The sequence below is a fragment of the Ochotona curzoniae genome, unplaced genomic scaffold (genome assembly GCF_017591425.1).
Source record: "Ochotona curzoniae isolate NIBS_2020 unplaced genomic scaffold, NIBS_Ocur_1.0 contig_1014, whole genome shotgun sequence".
NCBI lineage: Eukaryota > Metazoa > Chordata > Mammalia > Lagomorpha > Ochotonidae > Ochotona > Ochotona curzoniae.
The window spans coordinates 26,548,933-26,575,207 of NW_024464920.1; positions in this window are offsets into that span (position 1 = coordinate 26,548,933).

Here is a 26,275-nt window from a genome sequence, read left to right on the forward strand (position 1 = left end):
AGTAGGATCTAATGTGAGTGGAGCAGGTCTTGGACTCTAATCCTTCTGAGAGCATAATAACTTTCCAAAGAGAAGTGGAAGGAAGTGACATCATTATGATGAATTTCTTACATTGAATTGTCCTATATTAATACCGTCAAAGTAAGTCCAACATAATTGCATGATAAAAGAAGTTTGTACCTGCAGAAGTACTTTGCAAAGTTCCTTCCACGACACAAACATGAGGACTGCTGTCATGAATTTCAGGCTGCCATTCATTCATTTAGTAAACGGTGCCTACTGTGTCCCAGTACTGCACTATTTGATGAGAAGGCAGTCATTAATTTTCAAAATCCATCCAATTATACTAATGCTGTCAACATGTGCAAGTATTTGCATGTTTTTAAAGCAATTAACTGATTTTATTTCCATTCAAATTACACCCAAATCGCTAAGCACCGTGATGCCTCATATCCTGAAACCTACACAGACATGGCCAGTCCTTGAACAAGATTTCGAAGAACACACTGGACTACAAAAAATACAGAAGCAATTCTCTGAAATGGCACACACTGCTTTCTGTGAGTGCTGAGCTGGCGCCCTGGTGTAGCATCAAGGAAACGTGCTTCTGACAGTGTCATATTTTAAGGGTGCTTTAAAACTGACTTCACAGTCCCGCCCCCCCACCCCCCGGATCACTGATACTCCACAGTTCATACCTTAGAGGCAGGAGTAGGTGTGTGCTGAGCAAATCTTTGTGTGAGTATACATATTTCTGCTTTCCAGATTCACCCTTGAGTATGAACATCAGGTTTTAACTTTTTCTTTTCTTCTTTTCTGCTTATACCACCCCTCCCCCCCCCACACACACACTTATGTAGCTTTTCTGGATAATACTGAACAGCTGCAACATGCTACCCAGTGGGATTGCTGGAATTTTTGGCAATTGCTGAAATTACTCTATGTAGACACATATTCACACATGTGGAGATAGAAAAATTGTTTAAGAACCAGGGGACTCATCAGAATGAAAGATGCCGGCTAAGTGCTAAACATTATTATTTCATTTGAAAGAAGGAGGCAGAGAAAAATAATTTCTGGTAAGGCTTAAAGTGCCTCACAAGTATTATGTTAATTATTATCACAGAAGTTCATCAGGAGTCTCCGAGCTCAGCAAACTTGACCAGAAATCCATTTTCCTTCTGACATTCTTGCAGCCTGTACGAGCGTTCTTGCTTCTAATTACTTCAATTAAAAGTGCTTTATAATAAAATGTTGTCATTTCTCTTGCTTAGACCTTAGAACTATGGAGATAATTGTCCAATAGTTCTTTCACAGTCCCGAATGAGATTGCTTTCCTTGTATCATGACTTCTTTCATGCCACTTTCCACTCATAAAGAAAAAAAAGTAGCCTTTCTGAGTTACCGTGAAATGGTTTGCATTTTTGTGTATTCTCTTGTCAAATTAGTGCAGTAAACTGAGCAGAAAGAGGGAATACACAAATAAGCTCCTTTTTTCCTCCAATCCTCTCATCACTAGGGATTGTCCAATACACACACACTCATCTTCATTAGAGGTGCACATCTAATCTGGCACGCATCACCAGGGTGAGGGATTGGGTTATCAGTAGCACCAGATTTCCTGCGCCCCGAGATGGATGGCTTCAATGTCTCAATCACATCTGCAGCAGGAATTAACACTCCGCAGCCAGAAAGCATTGGTTGAAGAGGGACTTCAACATTTGAATTGTGCACCTGTGTCCTCAACCAGGACATGAAGTAGCTTGTCACAGCAAGCACTGGCTGCCTGCATGGACCTGGTCAATTACCCTCTGATGAACTGATGTCCATACAATGTACTTCAAAAACACAGACCGCTTGGGAGCGGTAGGAAAGAGATACACTTGGCCTTTCCAACTTAATGGCATATAGCTCTCATTTGTGTAGGTGCGATTTCATCCTATTTTCCACTATTACTTCTCATTCAAACAATAACACAAATCTTCACTAGCCTTTTAAGCTCATTTATTATTTTTTAGACTCATTTTCAAAGCAACTCTTTCTACTACAGTTGTAGATCCAGCACTCTTCTTCTGTATTGAACCAACTCTGCTCAACGTAACATATCCTCTTGAAAGTTCATGTGAAGTAAATCTGACTTCTGGACAGATACTAATTCCCCATATTTTATCAAAAGAGCCTACTAGGATGTCATCTCATATCCGTGATAGGTGAATTTTTCAATTTTTCCCAAGTGTATGTGCATTCTTGTTGAAATAGAGATGTGTTTCATACATAAATTAGTGTTGAACAGCTAAGAAATTCACGACAGACAGTAAACCATGGCGAACTACTGCCTGAAATTGAAATGATCATATTTCTGTGCTAGGCTTGGAGAAAAAACATGGGGCGATCACAAAAGAAAGCAGACTTTGGCATCAGCCCTGGGTAGTTTCCAATCTTATGTGTTATTCAAACTTTCTGTGCCTTATCTCCCTTATTATAATAGGAGGTCTTATTGAACCCGAATGGTTTAGGGATTAAATGCCCACAGAATTAAGTGCTACTGATAGCAGATGTTGAATAAATATGATCTCTTTTGTAAGAGCAAATCAAATCGTACAAAAAGAAAAAGTGTTGGTGAAACTATTACAGAGGGAAAAGGTGTCCTCAGCACCTCCCATCCCACATTTTCCCATGATTTTCGTATTGTTTCAACTTCATCTTAAGTTTGCAGACTTGAAGTAACAATAGCCCCTCTCTCCTATTATGCTTAATCCAACAAACTGATGTTCTAGCAACTAGATGTGGTACCTTCCTTAACAACATTTGCATTTTCAGAGAAAGCTTTGAAGCCTGCACTAGCACAACCATCCCATTTTTTCTTTGCTGAACAAAATTTTATTTTGAGAAAAAGGCATGTGTCTATCCACAAGTAAAATGAATGCCAGTTAATCTAAAAGTGTCATGCCAATATCATTCCCACTTGTCAGTTAAAGCTCTAATATAAAATATGTAAGCCAATATTGGGAGATAAAACGAAGTGGCCTAGTACTTTCTGGGCAATAGAGTAGGTTGGGGGAGACTGCAAGGAATGATTTTTCCACTTAAGGGGAAAGTGTTTTTCTCCTATCACATGTCCTGGAAAGTGGGTATGTAAGAGTATTAGCTGAAGGGGCACGCACTGTGGTGTAGGCTGTAAAGCCATTGACTGTGACCCTGGAGATCCCATGTGGGCACTGGTTCAAGTCCTTGCTGCTCCATTTTCAATACTGTTCCCAACTAATGTACCTGGAAAAACAGTAGAAGCTGGACCAAGTATGTGGGCCTCTACATCCATGCGGGAGATCTGAAAGAAGCTCTTGTCTTTGGCCTAGCAGAGTCCCAGAAGTTGTAACCGTTTGGGAGTGAAGCAGCAGATGAAAGATGAAAGTTTTCTCTCTCTTTCTCTCCTTCTGGATCTCCCTCTCTCTATTACTCTGTTACTCTGCCTTTAAAGAAAGTAAATAATTTTTTTTAAATCAGCTTAAGGCTTTGGCAGCCATTTTGTCACCATTAGAGAATCATTAACAAATGGACACTTGGTGATCAAAACAAATAGGAACCTGAATTGTCAGAGTTAGCACAGATACGCTACAGCACCTTCAAAATTGCCTATTCATTATGTGAAATTAGTAACACACACACACACACACACACACACACACACACACACTCTCTCTCTCTCTTAGTCAAATGTTCTGTTATTTTGTAGCCAAGCACATCCTAATTCATGCACACTCTGCCCTTCTTGAGATCTCAGTATAAATTACCAAGATAGAAACACAGTCTGTGGTATTAAGAGCTAAAGTAGGATATTTAACTCTTACCACCCGAGAAAAGCCAAGAGTATGAGCTCTGCATCTCCTGATATGCTTCCCTGACCTTAAGGTAGGGCCAAATCAACCTCAGTTCTTACAGAGAACTGGAAAATATGTGAGAGCAAGAACACTTTTACTTTGATTTCTAGCATCTGGCACATAGTGTGCATTGATAAACATTTCTGGAACGACCACATGAACATTGCACAGTGATTCATCTAATTTAGTCATAACTCTCCCGTGCTTTGCACTGTGGGGCCTACGGAACTCTCTGTAAAGTGAGATTTGGAAATGAAGCCAGGAAGTAAGAATCGCTTTCTCTGTTCCATCTTTCTGTTACAAATGACTCTACATGGCAGACCTACAACATCAATGCTCAGCCTCCCCAAACCCACAAAGCTGGGACTTGTTTTCTTCTGATTCTGTCTTTAAAAGCCCAAGACCATCCATGTGTTTGTGTTTCTTTGTGTTGACTGTAGGTTTTGATGTTGTTGCCAGTTCCCTCCTCATACTGTCAAATTTTGTTTTATGTTCCTTTTTTCTTTCAACCATTTCAAGGGGGAACATGCTAATTACCATGGGCTTAATAGCAGTTCTGAACTGCACCAGAACACCAGGGTCTCACATATACCTGTCACTGCAGAAGTTTTCAATTACCATAATTCCACTCCTAATTCAAATTACCATAATTGCCCTCCATTAATGCAACTTTCTTGAAGCTGAAACATCAAAGAAGCTGGCACTCACATTAGCTTAGTTGACTACTTGCAAAAATAAATAGTGTCTGTCCACTTTGCAAATAAGACCATGTTACCCTAAGACAGGTAGGTCTCAGTACTCTGAGTTCATAAGACATGTCGTATGATGTTATGACTATCTGCCAACGTTGTGAAAACTACCAACGTCTTCTTTACTCCCCCTTTTATTCTGGATGAAATACAGGAACTGCTGATTTCATTGCTTTAACACTTATACCACAAAACAAGAAAATGTAGCCTATAGGCCCTTTCACTTGGCTCTTACAAACCCATCCAGTCCGATAAAAAAACAGTTTTGCCGCCTCATAAACATGAGTTCCACTTTAAGTAATCCCTTTTTTCCTAAGTCATGATCATTTTTCTGCCTTAGATGTGGGACAAATTGCTTCCTGTAGCAAGCTGGATTGAAAATCAGTGCTATGCCATCTCTCTGGACTGTCCATGGCATTTTACCAAGATACTACAGTTTCATAATTTGAAATATAGGCAATTCTTTGTACTTGAACTCTAAGAATATGCCAGAGGAGAGCAGACAGAACAATAGGTCACATGATTCGCTGGGCTCTTAAAGTATCTGATTCTAGGAATGCAAAGAGTACTCCTCCAGTTCAACAAGCGAAACAGTGAGGCATTCTTCAGTAAGTTTACCTGAGCCAATCCACTAAGAGATTTCACAAAATGTCTTCACATGCCTTACAACAGTAAGTTCACTCTGAATTCTCTGAATGATCACAGCCATTGAAAGCTCTCAACCTGTAGAGCCTCTGTGGTATCCGGCAGTTTAGTCAGCTATTCATGAGCCATGGGAGTTTCATTGTGGCAAAGCCTGCATCTTCAGATGCCATGAGCACATTTAGGATTTAGCTCTAGGCTGTACTTAGCCAGAACTCTCTGTGGAGGACGAGAAACAGGATAATCCAACCCAAAGGAAGAATAAGAAGGGTTCAGAAAGAAAGAATTTAGCTAATTACATATCTCCAAATAACAAAAGGATCCAATGGTTTAAGTACAGGTTTACAGAAAATCTCTGGAGATTTCTCTAATTTCCTGTGCTGCCAAGCATTTTAGCATGAATTTAAATGATTGCATTTTGCTCCTCAAAGTTGCTAGACACCATACTGATGCTAAATACTTTGTGGTAGCACACAGATTTTGTCAACAAGAAGCAATTTCAGGATAATTGGAAATGATCTGCAGATAAGAGGAAAAAACATATGTCAGTAATCTGTAGGGACAGCACACAGGCTACAGAGGGCCAATTGCACCAATTGCTAGATCATATTATTGAAAATTATGTCACATATTTTTGAAAAACCAGACCCAAATTTACTGTTGTCTTTTGCATTTACCCTTTTTGGCCCAAAAGCAACAAAGTTGCAATGGGTACACAGTCTGATTCTCAAAAAAATTACCAGCTCTTATTTGCAGCTTATACCCTGTAGGGATTTGATGGGGCCAGAAAGAATTTTGCGCAAGGCTAAGCACCTGATGTTGTCTCTCTGCTAGACTGGAGCTATACGAGGAAAAGTACCTAAGACAATGTTAGAAACCGAAGATGTTCAGTGACTATTTACTGAATGAATTAGTGAATACATGGAACACCTGCATAAGCTGATATTTCTTAAGTGGGGAAGAATCTGCTGTACAGAGTAGGATGTATGGACAAAATTCCAAACAAGTAAAAGATTTCTGAGAAATCAAGATTATAAGTCATTTACCTTGAAATCTGTATGTTGAAACATATCTAAAAAAAACAAAAAACACCTTCTTCAAGAGTTGGCGTCAAGGTTCAACAAGCTGATCCCCGACCTAGAAGCACTGGGATCCCACATGGACAGCAGTGTGTCCTGGCTGCCATACTTCCCACCTACTCCCTGTTTATGACCTGGGAAGGCAGTAGAGGATAGCTCAAAGCCTCGGGACACTGCACCCTGAGGGACACCTGGAAGAGGTTCCTGGCATCAGATCTGCTCACCTCCAGCCATTGCAGCCATTTGTGGAGTGATCCAGCAGACGACAAATCCTTCCCTCTTTTTCTCCTTCTCTGTAAATCTCACTTTCAAATAAACATAAATAAATCTTTTTTAATTAGTTAATTCAAAGGCATTGTTTCTTCTTTAAGATGTGTCAGTCTGCACTAACTACTTTTGCGGTGTGATTCCTTCCGCTAACCTTCCCCTCTTATGTCTCTCTCATGTATTTTCTCAATTTGTATTTCCACTTGCCCACGTCCTTTGGGCCTTCCTTTTCCTTCTTTTGCTTACTCTTTCCTTTAGGTATTTAAACTAAGAATAAATTGTTTAGTATCTGTGGATACTTAATAAATACAGTGTTAGATCTGAAATGTTTAACTATTAAAATAGGTCATCTCAATACTTCAAATTATTTTTCCTCTGAGAAAAAATTCTGAATATGGTTTGTTTCACTTTTTCAAGAAATCAAACATATCAAATTTCATTTTTTTAATTAAAAATGCCCTCCTCTGATTTGAAAGCAAATCAGAATTTCTATAACTCAGATTCTAAGCACCTGTTCCTTGGATATACTCAAAAACCTTCAGAATCATCGGTGTACCCCTGGCTATTTCCTGCCAGAACTATGATGTCATTCACCAATAATACATCACCATTCAAACAATAAGGCAACAAACGACAACCAGGCCCATGAGGTTGAACTCTAGTCTGAGTCCATCCACTTTCCAGTCTCAGGAGTTTGGAACACTTGCTTGGTATAAGAAAGGTCCATTTCAATGTTTTCAGAAATAAAATGGGGACAGAGTGAGCAACTCTTCCACTGAAGTCACGGGGCTATTATAAAATGCAAGTAAGTTCAGGTTAATCAAGTATTTGTAGTGTTTAAAACATTGCACAAGTACCAAAACCTTAAGCTTTAAGTTCAAGGTTATTAACAGTGAGTGGTTTATCACAGCAATGAAAATCACGGATTATGGTGCCAAATTGCCATTAATTAGCCATACAATCTTGATTGCATATGACTTGTGCCTCAGTTTCCTTCTCTGTAAAATAAGAATAATTGTACCTATAGGATTTTAGTGAGGACTGTGTTACTGTGCACATGATTCACTTAAAATAATTCTTGACCCACAGTAAGTACTACATAGGTATTTGTTGCTATGCCATTATTATCACCAAGTTTTTTTCTCTGGCCCAAAACTTCCATTGTGATTACATAGCCATGTTCATACTTCTTTTCCCCTCATTGCTTCTATCCCCAAGGCCAGAGCAGCTCCTTGAAATACAGATGTTCCTTGAAATAGCCATTAAGGGTCGGCACAGGGACCTCCTCCCCACTGAGAGGCCAAAGACTTTAGATACTCAAGTCCCTTATACAAAAAGGCATGATATTTTCATATGCCCCCCACACTCCTCACCTTGAGATCACTCAGAATATTAATGCAAGGCAAATAAAAGTAATAGTGGATATTTTAAAACAATAAGAAGAAAAATGTTCACATGTTCAATACAAAAACTTTTGATTCATATTTGGGTGAATCCATGGATGTGGAACCTACAGATGCAGGGAACTTTTTGCATTTCAGACTTAGGTGTAGAGCAGGATTCTCTCTGGGATAGAGCCATTTGTGGTAAGTCCACAATTGCCAACATCCAAGGCCCCAGCTGCATGAAAAAGACAGTGTAAAAGAGTGAAGAATCCCTAAGAGAGGAACAGATGAGATGAAAAGTGAGAACCTATGTGCTGCTCTGTTGGTTCCAGAGGTCCCCGAAAATAGCTTTACCTTTCCTTCCAATTCTTTGGTTATCACATTCCATGTGTCAATAAAATCCCCTCTCTTTTTTTGAAAAGGTTTTACTGTTGACAGTGTGGCATGGATACTGGCCAATGTATCTGGTTTCTATTGACAGGCCTCTGTCCAACAGCCAGGTTATTTTCAGCTTTAATTATATGACTTGTCCTTGTTCATTATCCATATACCATTGAAGAGCAACAAAAGTAAGTGATTCATTGCTGACACATGGCATTTCTCGAGCAGTCATTAATTAGCAAAATAGCACTTGAACAGAAATTGTTAAGGAGTGTCAGCAAATAAAACTGTAATCAGAAATTTTTTTTCTCCCTTCTTAGGTATGCACCTTTGTGAATTGTGCAAGGCAATTTCCAACTTTAATTTAGAGCTTATCTGGGAAACCGAGTATTACATTAATCTTTGAGAAGTGAGTCTAAGAGTGCTTTACCCTCTCCATTCTCTCTTTCAGGAACAAGAGATGACCCGAGGTCCACACATTCATCTTCCCCAGCCTGCTCAGAGGTTTGGGCCTTCACAGGCAAGGACCACGGAGTTGAGCATGGTCTTCTCTTTCAATAGGAATTCAATAAGCAATGATTGAGTACCAGGTGCCAGGCAAAGAATGAAGCAAGACATGAGAATGAACAGAATAACTCACATTTGACTAGCTACTATCAGCTTCTTTACCCACACCCGTGTATTTGCACTTCAGTTATTGGGTATGTTTCAACTTCCATTTGCTAATATCTGCATTTCTGAGCCTGTGAAATTATTCTAGAAAGCATCCTACCAGAACATAGCACACCAAAACCTAAGGGAATTAACAATTCAGCTTCCCATATACCTCTTGTGTAGACTCTCCCACAACAGCCCTCAACCAATGAAAAGGACATATAAACACTCCAGCTCCCCTGACGTGAGTGGGCCACTATAACCAACTTAATAATGGACTGCTGACTGGCCTCCTCTCCTTTGCATGGTTATGCTTGCTCTCCTCTGTCAGTGTGCCCTATACATCCCCCTGAGAGAAAGAAGAACAAATCATTTGCATCCAAATCTTTGCATCATTCCCTGCTTCCAGGGCAACCTAAGATAATTGTCCTTGAAGAAATTACTGTCAGGTGAGAAAGACCAGTTTGCAAATAATATTCGTTTAATAAAGAAGCAAGTATTTGGAAGCAAAAGGAAAAGGGTGCATTTATTTCTTTTAACTTTAAGAGCTTCTTCTAGAAGCTCAGGAATCAGAGTAAATGGGTATCATATAAAAGGATCTCAGGTAAGGGATGCTATAGGTTTTTTTTATTACTGCTGTTATTAATGCAAACCTTTCTTCTGCCAGTTAGTCTTTCTCCCCTGTGACTGAGTTGGCAGCTATTTAGTTCTAACTCCTATTAGTGGATTCCTTTAAGTGGTAGACAACTCAATGAATTCATTAGGATAATAATCATTTAATTATGTTCTAGCAAGACAATGCTTCAGGATAAGATATTTTTAGAAAAGACTTGACATAGGTAGCATCGCAAAGGGGCTATGAGCAAAGGATTTTAATATCTGCCTTCTTTACTCTTCAGATTATAACTTCATTCTACGTCAACACAATCCAAGTGTATCTTCAGTTGGGACCTAAATATTCATGCATCTCAGGTTGGGCTCTCTAGGAAGCTGACTCTAAAATGCAAGTAATACTACTTGGAAAGAGAATAAAAAAGAAGCCAAGGGCCTAGCACAATGGCTCAGTAACTAAATCCTTGCCTCGTAAATGCCGGGATCCCATACAGGCACTGGTTCATGTCCCAGCTGCTCCACTTCCCATCCAGCTCCCTGCATATGGCCTGGGAAAGCAGTGAAGAATAATAGACCAAAGCCTTAGGACCTTGAACCTGATGGGAGACCCAAAAGAAGCTCCTGACTCCTAGCTTCTGATCAGCTAAGCTCTGGCCATTGCAGCTACTTGAAGAGTAAACCAGTGGATGGAAAATCTTTTTATCTCCCCTTCTCTGCAAAACTGTCTTTTCAATAAAAATAAACAGCTCTTTAAAAAGTAAATAATATTAATAATATCATTTCAAATAGATCGCAGAGAGGGCAAGAAATCTGAGATAAGCAAAGCTTGTCAGGGCAAACGGCCATGCTTACATCAGTCACTGGACATGGACTGCCAAAGGAAATGATATTGGGTGAGCACTTGGCTCTGTGCTGCTGAGACAATGCCTGGAGACAATCTGCCGAGAGCACTGCCAGCGCCTCAGCAACAAGCCCTTCCTTGGAAAGAACCTTGCAGGATGCATCCACCACCACCCAACACTCAAGCGGATCTGCTTCATTTCTTAGCTGATGTCTACCAGCACAGCAACAATGCTAAGAGCTTTTTGTCAGTTTATTTTAGAATCATAAAAGAGAAACAGAGAAAAGCAGAAAGAGAGACAGAGTGAACTCCCTAGCTGCTTGTTCACTCCTAAAATGATCACCTTGGCCCAGGCTGGTCCAAGATGATGGCCAGGAGCCAGAAACATAAATCACGTCTCCCACACAGATGACAGAAACCCAATAACCTTAGCTGTAAGGGCTGACTCCCAGGGTCTGCAGTGGCTGGAAGCTAAAGCCAGGAGCCAGAGCCAGGCACTCAGATGTGAGACGTGGGAATCTTAACTGCTACATCAAATGCTCACACTTAAAAAAAAAATCAAAAAATGGGAATTACACAGTGCCATTGATTCCTCCATGACCTCCCCTTCCTTTCTCCTAAACTGCCAAGGCTTTTGTCAATGACTAGTTTCCAAATACATCTTTTGGGATCCCATATGCTATTATTAGTTGAGCAGAAATACCAAATCGAATCTCAAAGGTAAGAATAAATAAATTTAGTGTTCAAGTTAAATTGATGTTTAACAGATGAATCAGATTTTCCAGAAGACTCAGGTCTAGCAGTCAAGTTTAGGCCACCTAGGACAGATAGGTTGAGTATTCGATGGATTCACCAAATTATTGACATTTTGTTCTGTCTGCCTAGGGCCAAATCTCTTTATCATAGTTGGAAAGCTCTCTGCAAGACTGAACAAGTCCACCTCTAGAGAGGCCTCTGTGGAGGTTACTGTAGGTTTATGAACATTACTCTGCTCCCCTTCTAATGCCTTCTTAGGATTCTGTTATTATCTGAGGCTTAGTAGTGGGAAGATGCCCAAGCTACCTAGCATCCACCGTGTGGACTGAGTACATCCACATACCAAAATATACCTAGCAGATTTGAAAAGCATAATTCACAGCAAATCTATACTCCCAATTGTGTTCATTATGCTTGATTACTGCTTTATACAGATTCCCTCTATCCCATATCATAGAGCCCCTTGCTTTAAGCAAAGAAGCTCACAGGAGGAGAGATGAAAAGCAAGAATCCGTGCATTTAGCAAGACACTTTGAAATTTAAAATGTTCTAAACAAAATAGGCTGTCGTTATAACTAATTATGTTTTTGGTTTGAAAATGAACTTTGTCTCCAATTCAAAGTGAAAAATTATGTATGCATTTATCATTTTCCTGGGTATACACCCAGTAACATTTGAAATTCCACATTTTTCTCAGTCTGTTCTCTCATCACTGAATTAGGCAGACAAAACAAACATAAAAGTAACAGCACAATAACAAAGGAACATGAATAATTGGAATGTCTCTTCAGTCAGTGTTTTTGCTTCTGCTAAAGGATTATACCTTGATAGATATTATTATTCTCAAGATCGATGGAATGAAAAATCTGCCAAACCTAACTCAATCCCAGGAAAATCTATATTGCATTTACTCATTTCTGTAGGAAAGATCCTCATTCGTAGCACAAAACATTTGTATTCTCTGTTCTCCACTCTCGCCTCAATTTCCTCTAGAACAAAACTATTTCCAAGACTTATTGGCAGAAAACCCCCTGTGCTTAGAGCTGATGTTGTAATCGTCACACAGAAGACTTTGAGAATTTTGCATCAGCCATCCTTAAAACAAGACTTGAGACAGACCCTCATCTTGTGTCTATTGCTTCATTCTTCTCATTCTAGTGGCCCTGGAAGAGTTGTTGTTATTGAAATACATTCGCTGCACCTACATTGTGAACAGAATTACTGAGCAGAGCAAATGGATTTATAAACACTTATTGACCATTTTGGCAAAGCTGTGCAGTATAATCATGGACTTCAAACTCAGCCTCCATTAGTCATGCAAAATTCCCTAGGTCAGTATTTACATTTTTGCAGCTTATTAAGCTTCTAGATGCTGTGATTCAATCAGCTCCACGTATTCCACTTTGGTATGGCTATGGTGAAACAGAAATTATAGAGGGCAAATAGATTCAAATTAGTTAGACTGCTGTCACACTAGCATACCACTTTATCATTTAGTTATTTACTTATTTATCCTGAATTCAGATAAAAACCCACGCAGCTTTATTTCTATCCAGAAGACCTATAATGTGCCTTCTGATTAATTTTGCAGTCAAAAATGAATCATGGATATTCACAGGGAAATACAGGGAATCTTCTAAAGAACTAAAATGTCATCAATTCCCAGATTGATATGAACTTACTAAGTACATGAGGCAGGTCAGTGATCCGGTCAATGATTCAATAAACAGTAGCAAGGCTTGCACTTGGGTGGAATGACTGGGTCATGAGCACAATATGTCTTTGAGGGGTAAGCACAGCCGAGAGAGAGAGAGGTCACTTCCATTTCAAGGTGCCTATTCTTCACCTGACCACAAAGGGGGTAGGAAACAGCAATTTTCAGAAATGTTTATTCATGTGTCTTTTCCCAAAGGGGAAGTGGAACAACTGTGTGTAAAATAGAAATAATTATGTGAACAACACACACACCATGATGATCTTCAGAATATACATGAAAGATTCTGTCATGCTAAGCTGTGCTGATATCCCGGTACAAACCGACTATAACAATCCAAGGCTTTAATAGGATAAAAAGTGATTATTTTTGTGTTGAGCCCCAGAATTATATAAGAAATAATCAATGTTATGATATTCAGAAAACATGGGGCCTTTGAACCTTCCTGAACCTACCCTTGAGATTTCCATTTTGATTTAGGATATGGTCATGCTGATTTTTCCATTAAACATGCCTTTGGCTACAGTCTTACATGAATATCAGCCAGATCTAGAGACAGACAGTGTGACGCAACAGCTTTAACAACTGCTTGGGATGCCTGCATCCCCAGAGTCCTAGGGTCTCAGCTACTTGGCTTTCTGTCCAGCCAAGTTCCTTCTAAAGCATCATCTGAAAACAACAGTGATGACTCAAGTCTTTGGGCTCCTGCCACTGACAAGGACACTGGAATTGAGTTCCAGGCTCCTGGTTTAGCCTAGTACAACTCTAGCTATTTCAGGCATTTGGGTAGTCAATCTCGCTCTCTCTTTCTGTATGTATGTGTGTATGTAATAGATAGATAGATAGATAGATAGATAGATAGATAGATAGATAGATACATAATCTCACATACACACAAACTTTTCCTTCCAAGTAAATTTTAAAAATCGATTTCTTTACAAAGAAAGAAACCAGGGGTCAGACATGATAGCCTCGTGGCTAAATTTTTATCTTGCATGCACCAGGATTCCATATGGGTGCCACTTCTTGTCCCGGCTACTCCACTTCCTATCTAGCTCCCTGCTTGTGGCCTGGAAAAGCAGTAGAGGATAGCCCAAAGCTATGGGACCCTACACATGCATGGGAGACCCAAAAGAAGCTCCTGGCTGCTGGCTTCAGATTGGCTCAGCTCTGGCCATTGCAGCCACTTGGGGAGTGAACCAGTGAATGGAAGATCTTTCTCTCTGCAAATCTGTCTTTCCTATAAACATAAATAAATTTTTAAAAAGATAGAAGAAAGAAGGAAACGAAATGTAGGTCTATATCTACTTTAAACCATTAAATTCTTTTGCCAGATACCATTAAAAATTTCACACACCGATATTAAAAATCAAATGAGGCTGATAATATTTCCTTCAGATACAACTGAGTAGTAACATGTAACATGACAGGATGAAACAAACTTACAAGTTACATATTTACCAAAAAATCCAAAATACACATAACTGAGTCTTATTTTCCACTCATTATATCATAATCCAAGAACAAAATCTAAGTCTTCGCAACTAAAACTTTGAATGTAAAATTCTCTTTCCAACCTCCTAGACCCCGGAGAAGAAAGGCCCACCTAGTTTGAAATGTGTGCAAAAACCCGCCTATTCCTCCATTTGTTCAAACTCCTCCACCCCCCTGAAAAACCCACCAGCCCCGAAGCACTGGACTGCTGCCACGTGTTCTCTCTGTTTACACACACTCCCTGTGTAGCTGAACACCCTCTTCAAATTCATTTTAATAAATTTGATATGGATGTGAAAAAAATGTTGCTATGTTAGTTCCTCTTCCCTACACAAGAAATGTTTTTAAAATGATTTAAATTAACAATGGCTTATTATTTCTATTAATTCTGTGAGTTTGTATTAAGCCTACTTGTTTTTCTGGACTTGCTCATACATTAGCCATATAGTCAGATGGGCTGGGAGGTCCAGTATGGACTCCCTCCAGACATTTGGCAGCTGGTATCAGGTGCTGGTTAGGACATCTTGGTTCACTTCCTCATTCTCTCTCATCATTCAGTGGTCTAGATACTCTTCTGTATGAGAGGATCTCAGGAAAACATCCCAAAACAGAAGTCCAGACAAGTGTTTGGCCTAGTGGCTAAGATGCCTGCAGAGATGTTTATATCCCATGCAGGCATGCCTGCGTTCAGCACTTGGTTATAGCATCTGATTCTAGCTTCATGCTAACACAGACCCTGGAGGCTGTGATGATGACTCAAGTAACAACACTCATGCCGCCCACGTTGGAGCCCTGGACAGGACTGAATTCCTGTCTTCTAGTTTGGATCCAGATTTGGCCATGGAAGACATCTTGGAGGAAAAACCAAAAGTTGGGTATGTACCACATTCTCTCTGTACTTGCTTTTTCTTCCTCCCCAGCACCCCATCCCAGCCCCGCTTTGCTTCTCAAATAAATTAAAAAGAGAGAAGACATGAAATGTGAGGACTTTTGAGGCCTAGCTCTTGAATGTTCCATTACTCACAGAAAAATCTGGCCAAAATTCAAGGGAATAGAACAAGAGATTGCACCTCTTAAGTTTTAAGAACAAAAAAGTTAATATTGAGAAAGAACATGCAAATTGGTGGAAAGAATTTGTGGCCACCAAGTAATTCACCAAGGCCACAAATGCATCTACAAAATAGTCAATCAGATTGTATCAGCAACAATATTTTAATATCCTAGTTGTGATATTACACCAAGGTTTTCCAAGATAACTTTGGGGGACATGGGTTAAAAACTACTTCAAAATCTCTATTATTTCTTAGAATAATATCTACAGTTATCCAAGGGTAAGATTTTAATTTTTACCACATTAATTACAAAGCACATCAACATAAAAAGCATTGTTAAGGAAACAAAATTGCTTATCATGACATTTGATCAATCCACAGTGAGCTCATATATTAAGTAACATTTGAGGCATATTCAACCATATATTCAACAATGTTTTCAAAGCCTAGCAGAGGAATTATGCTCTTCTAGGCTTTGAGCAACACAACTATAGCCCCTTTCCACACAGGCTGTTACCTCCTGGTATTTAATTATGATTTGCTTTAGATTTCAGAACAAGGAATAAAATAAAATGCTCTGACCCTATAATCACCAATGAGAAAAGGAAAAATTAAACATAATTAGCATCTTTAGAATTTACATCATTCCAGGAAACATCTCTATTTATTGCAAAAAAAAACAAGGAGATGCTATCCTGATCCCTTTTTACCTATTACTAGATTCCTGTCACCCAGAAGCATAGGAGATTCTACAAGCACCTCAAATGGAACAACTGAGGCAAAGGTCACCCTCTCCTTGCCACTCTTCTTTATCCACGTATCTAACATATGCTATGATTTGCATTTACCTGGCTTCCGTTTATCATTTTCATTTCTCAAGAAAAATCATCTCTTAGTTTTTTCTTTGTACAGGTGATTGCTTGAGGCCAATGCTACCAAAAAATAAGGGTAGGCGTACAATTGATCAATAAGATATTCATCATATTTGGGTGTTTATGTATACCTCAGCCTTCCAGTAAGATCTGGCTCTGACACCTCTTAGCACTCTTGGCAATCACTCTTTTCTGTTGTGCTCAATGGACACCTGGCTATGCCTTAGCAGTGCAAATAGAAAAAAAAAAAAAGCCTGGAAATAGTGCATAAACAAAACCAAGCACAGAAATGGATAGATGGGTCGTTAGAATAATGTTTAAAACTCCAGACACATATCTCAAACTTCTCCTGAGGCCTCTCCTGTTAAATAAGAAAAAATTAATTTTGACTTAAGCTTACCTGAGTTCCATTACTTCTTACTCATATCTAAAATCTTCCTAACAGAAAGAAGAAAGTCAAAGAGGTCTGTAAGGTAGACAGGTATCAATTTTCTAATAAAGAATGAAAATTAAACAGTTATATTCTTGCTTGTCCTCCCTGGCATCTGTGCGAAAAATGTACCCACCCTTTTCATGGGTAAATGCAGCAACATTTGCCTCAGAACTTGATGGAGACACACATAGCTGTTCTACTTCTGATCCAGCTCCCTACTGGGGCACCTGCCACCCACACAGAAGAGCCAGATAAAGCTGCTGGGCATTGGCTTCAGCCTGACCCACCTCTGGTATTGCAGCCAGCTGGGGATTAAATCAGTAAACAGAAAAATCTTTTTCTCTCCCTCCCTTGCTAATTCTCTCTAACCTTACCTCTCTATATAGCTCCAAATTTCAAATAAATAAGTGATCTTTATTTTTTAAAGACAGAATGTTGTAAGCACGAAGATTAAAAAAAGACTGGTCACTAACAAAGGAACTCTCCATATGGCTGTCAGCTTACTTCTCAGCAGAAACTAAAAATAATCATCCAAACCTGTGCCTAGAGAAGCCGCACTTTGGAAATTAAAAGGAAATTAAGACATTTTCTAATTTAAAAATAAGAAAGCTGAGTACATTCATAATTACCAGACATGACTTACCAGAGATGTACCGGAGTTGTAGTGCAATGCGTTTAGTCACTACATACAATGCTGACACCCAAGGGCACTGTTTTGAAGCTTAGTTGCTTCATTTCTGATCCAGCTTCCTGCTAATACTCTTGGAAAAGCAGCAGAGAATGGCCCAAGTTCTTGGACCTGCACCCAGGTGAGAAATTACTCCAGCACTTGTGCCCTTGTACCCACACGGGAAACCTGGAAGAAACTCTGAAATACTGGCTTTGGCCTGGCCCAACCTTGGCCATGGTGGCCATCTGGGGAGTGAACCCATACTAGAAATTTACCTCTTTCTTTCTGCTCTCTCTATCTAACTCTGCCTTTCAAGTAAATTTCAAAAAGAATAAATTTGAAGAAGAATAAGTCTTTTTTTTAAAAAAGAAATGCTACAGAACTCTTCAATTTGAAATGAAACGATAATAACAATGAGAAAATATATAAAGTAAAAACTGACTGATAGGTTTAAATAAACACCGTCAATTTTAGAATTCCCTAAGACTGTGAAAATGATGCATAAATCAGTTTTAACTGTAATATAAAAGATAACATAATTTAAAACTAACTATACCCACAGCAATTTTAATGGATACACAGTATAAAATGGTGCAAGTATATCAATAATATAAAATAAAAGGGATTGAAGAAGTAAAATTAACTTATTTTCATAAGTGAGTGAAGTTAAATTGCTGCCATATGAAAAAAGCATGGTTTAGAATTAGAAATTACAGCCCATCAGCAGAAGATTGGATAAGAAAGCTTTGGTTCATCTACTCCATGGAATACTACTCAGCTATTAAAAAAAACAAAATGCAGTTCTTTGTGGCTAAATGGGCACAACTGGAAACTATAATGCTAAGGGAAATGAGCGAATCCCAAAAGATTAGATACCACATGTTTGCCTTGATTTAACCTGTAATTTTTTGTTTGGTGGTTTGTTATTTTTTGAACCTGTCATTGATACTGTCTCAACCCAGATGTTTCGAAGAATGGAACTTGCATTATTTTTAACATATTGTTTACCCAATACTATGTCAATTAATTCCATAATGTTGTATAATGATACTGAGGCCTTGTTGGGGCTTTTAACTGACTGGATCTTTACTCTGTTAGACCTATCTTCAGACCATAGAAGGTCTCCCCAAGAGGCCACTGAACTTATCTGGACAATAAGACGCTGAACTTTATGCTAGGCAGGTGTTTGCAAGCAATGAATCTCAACTGAACTTGAACTATGGTTATGCAACAAGGTGGAGGAATCCACCATGGGGGGAGGGGTATGGGAGGGGTGGGGGGGATCCCCAGCGCCTATAAAACTGTACTACATAATATAATGTAAGCAACAATAAAAAAAAGAAAGAAAGAAAAAGAAAAAAAAAGAATTAGAAATTACAGTGCTTCTAAAGAAAAAAAAGAAAGAATACTGCAAGATGTCATGCAGTCATACTAACCACAAGGAAAATGTCTGTAGTAGATCTACAAAAAAATAAAAGGACAAGAAAAATCAACAAGTTACAAATGAAGACAGATTTACGAGATCACAAAAATGTATCATACAAATAATCTCCTTGAAAGAACTTTGAAAATACATTCCAATATATTCCAATAGAACAAAACTGCATGTGCCTTTGGGGGGAGGGGTCCACTGGGCTGGGTTGTATTCTCAGCGAAGTCCATAATGTACAAAAGGGTTAGGAATGGTTGTCCTCTGCACGATGAGATGGGTTCTATCCCTAAAGAGTGAAATATGAGTAACATATGTCCATTTTTGTCTAACTCACAGGAAAACACGCACAATGTGCCATTGCACTGTCCTAGTAATTTCTGGTGACTGGATGAGGGCTAATTTTTTTTCTTCTATGTTCCTGTATTTTTAACACTGTCATGATCAATATGAGCAATATCAGTAACATAAAAGGCTAATTTTTAAAGTTTAAAATTTTTACCTATCCCTACTACCATAAAATCTCCAAGTCCCACATAGCAATTAAGCCATTTCCATTTAAAAAGCAATGGCTAGGATAAGAACGCGAAGCATCAAAATTCAAAAGGCATAAAACCTCATTCAAAGCAATCAGAAAATCTCATATTCTCTGAACTAAAATCTTGCAATTTTCCCTTAAACTAATTGCCCAAACATTCAAGGCAGAAAAAAATAAAAAGTAAGGGAAATGTGAACCAACTATTCCTAAATCAATCCTGCTATCAAATTCTATTCTCATCCAAATGCTCCCCCAAGAGGCTCAAACCCCGGTGGTGAATAATGTCCTCCAACAACGTATCATTTCAGTCAATGCCAAAGGAGTAACAAAATCTAACAAAGATAATTACTGAAAAGTAGCCTCCATTGAGTGAGTCAGAGTGGGAAAAGACTCATTCTGGTTAGTAATAATTCTTTCAGGGTAAATTATTTCCTAACTAGCATCTCCCCAAGGTACCTTCTTCCTGAGAGCTCTCACGGAGAAGCAAATCACCAGCAAGAGTTTATTTTAAGGTCATAATCTACTTGCCACACTATGTCCACCTAAAAGTCTTCCCTTGCATTCTTACCTTATCTCAAATATTTATAGGATTTAATCCTCATTCCTCTCCTATTAGCAAATGAAAATACCAATACCAGGTAGAATTCATGCTGTTTCTAGCATCATAGTTAGCACATAAAAAATTCAGTGTATTTCTATGTGGCATTTCACTGCATGGGGAGTGGGTAAAAAAAAAATAATTATATGGGGTTTGGCTTTGTGTCTTCGTGGGTAAAGCTGCCACCTCAGACACTGGTATCCCACATGGGCACCAACTTCTGTCCCAGCTGTTCTATTTCCTATCCAGTTCCCTCCTAATGTCCTGGGAAAAGAAGCAGAAGATGGCCAAAGTATTTGGGCCCTGCTACCTATGGCGAGACCTGAGAGAAGTCCTTTGAAGCCTGGTTTCAGCTTCAACATAACCTACCCCTGGCCATTTCAGCCACGTGAGGAGCACACCAACAAATGGAAATTTTCTCTTTCTCTCACCCCTCATCTCACTTTTTGTTTGTAACTCTGATTTGCAAATAATTATTTTTAAATAACCATAGATGATTAAAATATATGATGTGTAAGAAGATAGCAAGAAAAATTAGACAAGACTGAAAGATGGAGAGTGTCACGGGAAGGAGTGTGTGCGTGGTGTTAGAACCTGCTAAATGGGGCTGTCAGCACAGGCTTTATTAAGAAGGTAATGTTTGAACAAAGATTTGAAGGTGAAGAAGTTAAATAAGAAGCTATATAAAGAGAAAGCATTCTAGGTTGAGAAAATTGTTAGCACAAAGCCCCAGAGCAAGAACACAAACGGCTTGTTCTAGAAATAAGGAGGTTGTCTAGATGACGGCAGAATGATGAAGGAAGAGAGAGCAAAGGCTGGTGAAGCCAGAGATGGAAGGAAAGTACGGCTCACAAGCAGGGTCGTAGGGCTTTGTAAAGACCTCAGCCTTCTCAGAGAAATGAAATCTATAGTACAACTGTGAAAAAATGATGTCAAACAAATCCTCACGATTTCTCACAACTTCAAACTATATTGGGAAAAGACTGGAGGGAAGTGCTAACTGGGGTAGGTTGTGGACACAGAGCAGGTGGTAGCAGTAGACACCATGAGAAGCAACTGGGTTAGGGATATTCTTTAAGGGCAAAACCATGTGGATGTGGGATCTGAAAGAGAGAAAACTATAAGGATTAGGTAATGGCAAAATGGCTTAGATAATGACTATGACAGATTTGAATTAAAAAAAAAAAAAGTCCGAATTTCAGTTCTTAAACTTGTTGTAGTGGAGATATCTAATAACCACCTAAACATAATGGTCTAACAGGTAGGTGGATACACTGGTTTGAAGTCTGGGAAAAGTCTGAAATTTTTCTTACAGATAAAAAATTAAGAGCCATCAGCAATATAGCTGGTACTTAAAACCACGATGCTGGTGCCAAGCCCAGTGTGACTCTGACCAGGTTTTAAGAGGGGACAGGGGGCCCAGCACGATAGCAAGTGGTTCAAGTCCTCACCTTGCACACGCCGGAATCCCATATGGGCACCAGTTCTAATCACAGCAGCCCCACTTCTCATCCAGCTCCCTGCTTGTGGCCTGGGAAAGCAGTTGAAGATGGCCCAAAGCCTTGGGACCCTGCACCCGTGTGGGAGACTCGAAAGAAGCTCCTGACTTCTGGCTTTGGATTGGCTCAACTCCAGTCATTGTGGCCACTGGAGGAATGAACCATTGGTCAGAAGATCTTCCTCTCCAGTAAGATCTTTTTCTTCCACCATTCCAGTAAAAATGAATTAGAAAAAAAAAAGAGGGGGCGGGGACAACACACAAGTTTTTGGAAACAGATAACCAGAGGGTCCCTGTTGACTTGATTACCCTGTAGGGCTATTTCATGGTTTATCACACTTCCAGTGAGGAGGTCTTCAGGTGGATCACCTGGTATATTCAGAAGGAGGAGAGTAGAGCATGTGGCCAATCATCATAAGAATGTGTGCCACCCAAGGCTCTGGTCTTTCAACTGTGGACCTAGCCAAAGTGGTGTCATACTTACAGCCTCCATTCTCAGACACTTGGCACTGGCTTGTCTCTATCCTTCCTGGCTATTGCTGTCTCTGTCTAATGATTTCAACTGCTGAACTCGTCGTAAGAACACCACATGAATCTGAGGATTCAGCTTTTGGGCAATCACTGCTTGCATACAGAATGCTTTAGCACAGTTTGTTTTCTAAAACTTCAGTTTCTGCATGCAGCAACTGATTAGTCTAAAAACAAACGAATAAATGGCCTGGCAGAGTGGCTCAATTGGCTAATCCTCACCTTTCAAGGGCCAGGATCCCATATGGGCACGAGTTCATGACCTGGCTGCTCTACTTCCCATGCAGCTCCCTGTTGTGGCCTGGGAAAGCAATAGAGAATGGCCCAAAGCCTTGGGATCCTGCTCATGTGTGGGAGACCCAGAAGAAGTTCTTGGCTCCTGGCTTTGAACTGGTTCAGCTCCAACTGCTTTAGCCACTTGGAGAGCGAACCAGAAGATGGAAGATCTTTTTGCCACACCTCTCTGTAAGTCTCCCTTTGCAATCCAAATAAGTAAAATCTTTTTTAAAAAACTGTCCTAAAAAAAATCAGAAGAAAACACACAAGAGTAGAGGCGAGAAGAGAAAATGAAATAGAACAAAGTCTAAGTCTTAAAACTCTAACATTAAAAACCAGGGTGGAGAATGAAAACCAGCTGTTGAAGAGACATCAACAGTCCCATGCTTACTGCAGAACTATTCACAATAGCCAGGAAATCAAAACAACCAACGTGCCCATCACTGAAGAGTAAAGAAAACGTGTTACATATACTCAATGAAATATTACTCAGCCATAAAAAGGATGCAACTTTATCATTTGCAACAATGTGGATGGAATCAAAGTTCTTTATACTAAGTAAAATAACCCAAACACAGGAAGACAAACTTACATGTGGAGTCTTAAACAAAAATGTGATTTTGTAGAAGCTAAAAATACAATGTTGAAACCAGAGCCAGAATGGATATGCAGAGGCAGAGACAGCGAAAGTTAACTGATGTGTACTAGGTTTTATCTAAAAGGAAGTGATTTTTTTTTTGTACAGTAGGGCAAGGATAGATAATTTATAGTATAGTTCTTTATTTAAAAAAATGTCTAGAAGATAAGGCTTTGGATGTCTCATTATTTTAAAAGGGCCAAGTGTTTGAAAGGATAAATATATTTTCCCTAATTAGGCTTACACAATGCATGCATGCAGTGAAAGATCACGTAATGCCACATACCTATGTGTAGTTCATGTCTATTACATTTTTTTAATTAAAACATTTTAACACAGAGAAAAGCTTACAAAGGAACTAAGGTTGACACATTGAGGGGCAGGAGTCAAACACTGTGTAACCCACACAGTAATCTGAAACTGCTATTTCCATTTTGCAGGAAGGAAAGACTGAGGCATTACCACTTTACACAATCCACCTGGTCCTGAAGCCTGGATTTCACTTAGATTTGTCCGGTCTTGTATTCAATTCTCCAACCCAGAATGCTAAATTACCTTATTTTCAAGGCATGTATCTCTGCAGGAAGTATTGTTTTTTAATATGCCTCCCAGAACACTCATTCCTCTATACTACACCTACTTTGAGGGTAAAACGTTTGGATGTCACCCTCCATATGCCCATGATTCCTTGAAGATCTTCTCTCATTTCTCCATTTTAAATGTGCCTTTATTTATTCAGTACGCACCTGACTCTCCTGGGACTCCTCATAACCTTCCGTGATGTCATCTATTCACCTCCAGATCTCTTCTAAAGATCCAATGAGGACCTGAAGCTGAGTTTGATATAAAACTGGTGAATATCCAAAATCTCACTTCCGGGACTTTACTCAGCTCAAAAACACAAGAGATTACCACCCTGCTCTTCAAACACAATCTCCTGGATTTACAAATTTCCTTCATTCCAACCAGATGAAGTGATCAGCTCCTTCAAGTCCTCAAACCTGACTATTTTTATCTGGGTACTCTTTGCACACCCAATTACAGCTTCCAAGACAACTCCACCTCACAGTGGCCAACTTCTCTTCTTGTCCCACACCTCAGCTGGTTTGGGTTCCTGACGGGACTCTCTAACTACACATCTGGCTACCAGCTATAATTTCTTGTCTCAAATGGACCTCCAGGGTTTCTGAACAATATTTTTTTCTGATTGTTTTTGTTCAACTTCTTTTCCTGGTCCCTGAGCAGTTATTCCGAGATTTCCTCACTGTAATCAATCCTCATCTACTCAGCACTGCCAGTACTCATGCCATGCCCTCCCAATCCATCTATTTCAAAAAGGAAACAGAATCTTCAAACACAAACTCCTTTTCCTTCCAAATTATTAAATGCCCAAAATCAGCATGTTAGCATCTGTGCCTTTTCTTCCAGCCTCAGAGGAATAGGCACCATTATGTTCTCTAAGAATAACCCCAAAACCCCTCACCTCTTCTAAGACAGACTGTGACATTGACCAGCTTCAATCTTTCCCTTGGCCCCTACCCGCAGTGAACAGTAAGCTTTAATGTGATGAGACAAGCTCATTTACATTGACTTTTTTTTTTCTTCTAATATTCTTTAAATCAGGAACACCTTCTCTACCATCTCTCCACTGGAATTCAGTTTTCTACAGGTTTGGCTCAGAAATTTCCTTAGCAATAAGAATATCTATATTCTTGGAGTATATCTCTCTATTTGAATTTCAGGACCATTCTTAGTAAGGTGGCCTGTATTGTGCTATGCTATAGTTTTTCTTTCCTTTCTTAGTGTCATTATCATTTTTTTTTCCTTTTTACTGTTGATGATGTTTATATAGTTGATCAGGGTGGAGGGTGGAAGACCAGGGGAAAGTGGTTTACCACTGTGCCTGCCAGCACCCACAGTGGGTCCAATGGCAGTGACTGGCATCTTGTGTCATTACTTCTTTAACATATACTTTCAGGTAACACTTGAAACACCTTAAACACTGTTCTAAATTCATTATAAAATATTAACTCGTTTGGTAATGTCACAGTGAAAAGGATACTGAGAGAGAAATCTTGCATTTGCTGATTCACTCTTCGAATATCCTCAACAGTCAGGGCTGCACTGGGCGATAGCTAAGAACCAGGGACTCAAGCTGGTCTCCCACAAGAACGGTGAGGACCCAAGTGCTTGAGCCATCAGCTGCTGCATCCGAGACAGCACATTATCAGGAAGCTGAATCAGAAGCAGAGCCAGGACCTGAACCAGACCTCCGATAAGAGTTGCAAGTAACACAATTGGTAGCTTCATTCACAGTACTACAATAAAACCCAACATTAAGAAATTTCTAAGGCTCCCAACTAAACCACCTGCCATCTTCTGTAAGGATCTCAATTTGACTATTGCTAAGGCATATGTATTAAAATCAGCAAGTACAGCATTAGGATTTTAATCAAAATGTAAACATTCAAAAATATTATTTTTTGCATCCCACAAAGAACTATCTATAATAGGCACTGATGTTTGCTGAATTCAATCACATATGTATAAAAACCAATTTTAAAAGTCCTAATTAGCTACTGAATTTCTCCAAAGTATGGAAAGTCAGAATGAATCAGTAGTTTATAAAGACACAAGCTCAAAGTAAGGTCAGAGGAAACACCAATCAAACATGTCAATTCTCCAAAAGTCTAAAGCATTTTGTTCCCCCTATGCAAATAAATGTGATATTATTAAATTTTAAAAACAATCTGGAATGGTAGGCAACAAACTCCCTAAAAGCTTTAGGTAGAAGCATAAAAATTATAAATTGACAATACTGGGCATATTTCTAATTTATATTTGAACCTCTGGGATTTTGGATATATCTGCCCCTCTTGTATTACTGGTGCTGGACACATGAAAATTACTTTCTGTTTATGTTCTCAGAACTTCCACTCCATTACTAGTTGAATCCCTCAGCCAAATCACTGTTCCTTATGTTCCAGTAAAACCTAGGCCCATTTTTGCAAGTGGACAGGATTACTGCAGTGAAATTCAACACCCCAGTTCTTTACTGATCACTGGCCATATCAGACTGCAAGGAAATCCACCGATGACAGGAGTTAAGAATCTGAATTTAAATTACCAGGCCTAATCTTGTGCTTTAGTATTTGTGAAGCAGGACAATATTTTAACTAAATCAATACTTAAAATAATATTTCAGTGTCTGCTTGTTTCCTCTTTCAGAAGTCCTAGGAAACAGAGTGAGAGATAAATGACAGAATTGCAGCCATGAAAACCTATCCCAAGT